This window comes from Crocuta crocuta, unplaced genomic scaffold, assembly GCF_008692635.1.
Source record: "Crocuta crocuta isolate KB4526 unplaced genomic scaffold, BGI_CrCroc_1.0 scaffold610, whole genome shotgun sequence".
Classification (NCBI taxonomy): domain Eukaryota; kingdom Metazoa; phylum Chordata; class Mammalia; order Carnivora; family Hyaenidae; genus Crocuta; species Crocuta crocuta.
In genome coordinates, this window is record NW_027527456.1 from 398327 (window position 1) to 403923 (window position 5597).

Genomic DNA, 5597 nt, shown 5'->3' on the forward strand with positions numbered 1-5597 from the left:
TAATTATCATGCAGGTGGATGTCAAAAGAAAGCTGAAGTAGCAATACTTATATCAGACAAACCAGATTATAAACCAAAGACTGTAACAAGATGAGGGACATACATCATAGTAAAGAGTTCTATCCAACAAGAAGATCTAACAATTGTAAATATTTATGCTCCTAACATGGAAGCACCCAAATATATAAAACAACACCCCACTTATAGCACTGGACAGGTCATCTGAACAAAAAATCAACAAGGAAACAATGGTTTTAAATGACACATTGGATCAGATGGACTTAACATATATTCAGAACATTTCATCCTAAAGCAGCAGAACACACATTATTTTCAATTGCACATAGGACATTCTCCAGAATAGATTACATACAAGGTCACAAACCAGTCCTCAGCAAGTACAAAAAGCTTTGGGATCATACCATGTGTATCTTCTGACTACAATGCTGTGTAACTTGAAGTCAACCACAAGAAAAAAATTTAGAAAGACCACAACTGCATGGAGGTTAAAGAACATCCTACTAAAGAATGAATGGGTCAACAAGGAAATTAAAGAAGAAATAAAAACACATAGAAACAAATGATAATGAAAACTCAGTGGTCTGAAACCTTTAGGTTGCTGCAAAAGTACTCATAAAAGGGAAGTAATCAGCAGTACAGGTCTATCTCAAAAAGCAAAAAAAAATCTCAAATACGCAGCCTAACCTTACACCTAAAAGTGCGAGATAAAGAACAACAAATGAAGCCTAAAACCAGTAGAAGGGAAATAAAAATATCAGAGCAGAAATAAATGATAGAGGAATGAACGAACAAACAAACAAACCCCCCCCAAAAACAGTAGAACAGATCCATGAAACCATGAGCAGTTTCTTTGAAAAAATTAATAAAATTGATAAACTCCTAGCCAGACTTATTAAAAAAAAAAAAAAAACAGGAGGGGAAGGATACAAATAAATAAAACCTGGAATGAGGGAGGAGAGATCATAACCATGGAAATACAAACAGTAATAAGAGAATATTATGAAGAATTAAGTGCCAACATATTGGGCAATCTGGAAGAAGTGGATAAATTCCTAGGAACATATAAACTACCAAAACTGAAACAAGAAGAAATAGAAAATTTGAACAGACCCATAGCCAGCAAAGAAATTGAATCAAATAAAAAATCAAAAATCTCCCAACAAATCAAAATCCAGGATCGGGTGACTTCCCAGGAGAATTCTACAAACATTTAAAGAAGAGTTAATAACTCATTTTTCTCAAACTATCTAAAAAAATAGACATGGAGGGAAAACTTCCAAACTCATTCTACGAGGCCAGCATTACCTTGATTCCAAAGCCAGACAAAGATCCCACTGAAAAGAGAACTACAGGCCTATATGCCTGATGAACATGGATGCAAAAATTCTCAACAAAATACTAGCAAATCCAATCCAACAGTATATTAGAAGAATCATTTACCACAATCGAGTGGGATTTATTCCTGGGTTGCTAAGGTGGCTCAATATTCACAAATCTATCTACATGATACACCACATTAATAAAAGAAAGGATAAGAACCATATGATCCTCTTAATAGATACAGAAAAAAAGCATTTGACAAAGTACAGTATCCATTCTTGATAAAAAACCCTCAACAAAGTAAGGATAATGGAAACATATCTCAACATATATGAAAGACTCACACCTAATATCATCCTCAATGGGGAAAAACTGAGAGCTTTTCCCTACAGTAAGGAAAAAGACAGGGATGTCCACTCTCACCACTGTTATTGAACATAGTGCTGGAAGTCCTAACCTCAGCAATCAGACAACAAAAAGAAAGAAAAGGCATCCAAATGGTCAAGGAAGAAGTCAAACTTTCACTGTTTACAGACGACATGATACTCTACGTAGAAAACCCAAAAGACTCCACCAGAAACAAATAACCCAGTTAACAAAATGGGCAGAAGGGGCACCTGGGTGGCTCAGTCAGTTAAGTGTCTGACTTCGGCTCAGATCATGATCTCACAGTCCGTGGGTTCGAGCCCTGCGAACTGTGCTGACAGCTCAGAGCCTGGAGCCTGCTTTGGATTCTGTGTCTCCCTTTCTCTCTGCTCTTACCCTGCTCATTCTCTGTCTCTGTCTCTCAAAATAAAAGACATAAAATTTTTTTTTAAATGGGCAGAAAACCTGAACTGATACATGAATGCAGTAAAGTCCCAGGATACAAAATCAATGTATAGAAATCTAGGTATAAGATACCTAGGAATAAACCTAACCAAAGAGGTAAAAGTTCTGTACTCTGAAAATGATAGAACACTTATGAAAGAAATTGAAGATGACACAAAGAATTGGGAAAACATTCCCTGCTCATGGATTGGAAGAAAAATTGGTTAAAACGTCTACACTACCTGAAGCAATCTACACATTTAATGCAATCCCTTTCAAAATACCATCAGCATTTTTCATAGAGCTAGAACAAACAATCCTAAAATGTGTATGGAACCACAAAAGACCCTAATAGCCAAAGCAATCTTGAAAAAGAAAAGAAAAGCTGCAGGCATCACAATTCCAGAGAACACAGGCAGTAACCTCTTTGACACTGGCCATAGCAACTTCTTCCTGGATACACCTCTGGAGGCAAGGGAGACAAAAGCAGTAATGAACTATTGGAATCTCATCCATATAAAAAGCTTCTGGGGCGCCTGGGTGGCTTAGTCGGTTAAGCGTCCGACGTTCGCTTAGGTCATGATCTCGCGGTTTGTGGGTTCGAGCCCCGCATCGGGCTCTGTGCTGACTGCCAGCTCAGAGCCTGGAGCCTGTTTCAGTCTGTAACTCCCTCTCTCTCTGACCCTCCCTTGCTCACGCTGTCTCTCTCTCTCTCTTTCCTAGAAATAAATAAAACATTAAAAAAAAAAAAAAAGCTTCTGCACGATGAAGGAAACAATCAACAAAACTAAAAGGCAACCTTCAGAATGGGAGAAGATATTTGCAAACGACATATCTGATAAAAGGTTAGTATCCAAACTCTATAAAGAACTTCTCAAACTCAGCTCCCAAAAACAAATAACTCAGTTAAAAAAATAGGCAAAAGACCTGAACAGACATCTTTCCAAAGAAGATAGACAGAGGCTAACAGACACATGAAAAGATGTTCAATATCATTCGTCATCAGGGAAATACCAATCAAAACTAAAATGATATATCACCTCACACCTGTCAGAATGGCTAAATTTACAACACAGGAAACAACGGATGTTGGCAAGGGTGTGGAAAGAAAGGAACACTCATGCGCTGTTGGTGGGAATGCAAACTGGTGCAGCCGCTCTGGGAAACAGTATGGAGGTTCCTCAAAAGTTGAAAATAGAACTGTGCTACGACCCAGCAATTGCACTACTAGGTATTTACCCCCAAAATACTAAAATTCTGACTTGAAGGAATACATGCACCCTGATGTTTGTAGCAGCATTATCAACAACAGCCAAATTATGGAAAGAGCCCAAATATGCATTGACTGATGAATGCACAAAGAAGATGTGGGGGCGTCTGGGTGGCTCAGTCGGTTAAGCGTCCAACTTTGGCTCAGGTCATGATTTCATGGCTCGTGAGTTTGAGCCCTGCGTCAGGCTCTGTGCTGACAGCTCAAAGCCTAGAGCCTGCTTTGGATTCTGTCTCCTCTGTCTCTGCCCCTCCTCCCTCTCAAAAATAAATTTAACATTAAAAATTTTTAAAAAGGATGTATATACAATGGAGTATAACTCACCCGTAAAAAAGAATGAAATCTTACCATTTGCAACAATGTGGATGGAGCTAGAGAGTGTTATGCTAAGTGAAATACGTCAGAGAAAGACAGATATGTGATTTCACCCATATGTGGGATTTATGAAATGAAACAGATGCACGGGGGAAGAAAGAGAGAGAGGAAAGCAAACCATAAGACACTCTTCATTTTGGAGAACAAACTGAGGGATGCTGGAGGAGAGGAAGGTGGGGGAAAGGCTAAATGGTAGATGGGGTTTAAGGAGGGCACTTGTGTTGAGCACTGTATGTAAGTAATGAATCACTAAATTCTACACCTGAAATTAATATTACACTGTATCTTAACTGGAATTTAACTGAAAATTTGAAACCACAGAAAAACAGTTTTTAATAAAAACATTTTAAAAAACAGATACATAGAACTGAAAGAAAAGAGAGAATAACATAATGTGTGCAATGCACTAGAGCAGCGCCGAGAGGGAAATTTATAGCACTAGATGCTAACATCAGAAAAGAAGAGGGGCGTCTGGGTGGCTCAGTCAGACTTCGTCTGACTTCGGCTTAGGTCATGATTTCATGGTTCACAGGTTTGAGCCCTGCGTTGGGCTCTGTGCTGACAGCTCAGAGCCTGAAGCCTGCCTCGGATTCTGTGTCTCCCTCTCTCTCTGCCCCTCCCCTGCTCGTACTCTGTCTCTGTCTCTATCTCTCAAAAATAAATAAAACATTTAAACATTAAAAAAAAAAAAAGAAAAAAGTTTGGGACTCCTGGGTGGTCAGTCAGCGAAGCATCCAACTCTTGATTTTGGTTCAGGCCACAATCTCACATTTTTGAGGGTTCAAGGCCCAAGTCAAGCTTGGGAATCTCCCTCTTCCTCCGCTCCTCCCCACTTCATGTTCTCTCTGTCTCTCAAAATAAATAAATAAAGGAAAAAGAAAAGAGGATATTTCTTTTAAACTAATGTAAGATTGTGTGTCAATTATACTCCAATTTAAAAAATAAATAAGAAAAAGGAAAAGAAAGAAAAAAGTTCTCATATCAATAATCTGGTTCCTACCCCCAAGAACATAAGGAAAAATAGAGTGAAATATACCCACAGCAAGCAGAAGGAGGGAAATAATAAAGGTAAGAGCAAAAACCAATAAAATGGAAAATAGAAAAATAGATAAAATCAATGAAACTAAAGGCTAGATCTTTGAAAAAAATCAGTAAAACTGAAAACCTCTGGCAAGAGTGAGAAAGATAAAAAGAGAGAAAATACAACTCATGACCATCAGGAATGAAACACAGGAAACCTGCAAATCCTTACAGCTATTAAAAAGATNCCTATTTCAGAGTCTGTATCTCCCTCTCTCTCTGACCCTCCCCTGTTCACGCTGTCTCTCTCTCTCTCTCCTAGAAATAAATAAAAATATTTTGAAAAATAATAATAAAAATAAAAAGATAGTAAGAGGGGCGCCTGGGTGGCTCAGTCGGTTAAGCGGCTGACTTTGGCTTGGGTCGNTTGGGATTCTGTCTCTCCCTCTCTCTCTGCTTCTGTCCTGCTCTCTGTCTCTCCAAATAAGTAAGTAAACTTAAAAAAATAAGATAATACTATGAACAACTTTATGCTCATAAATTCAACAACTTAGAAGAAATCAACCAAGTGCTCTAAGAATACAAACGATCAAACTCATCCGAATAGTCCTGTAACCATTAAAGAGATTAAATGTGTTATTTTGCCCTCAAAAAAGCAATCTCCAGGTCCAGAGGTCTTCCCTGGAGAAGTCTACCAAACATTTAAGGAGAAACTAGCACCAACAGTACAGAATCCCTTCCAGATAAGAAAACATATCCCACCTCATTTTGTGAAGCCAGT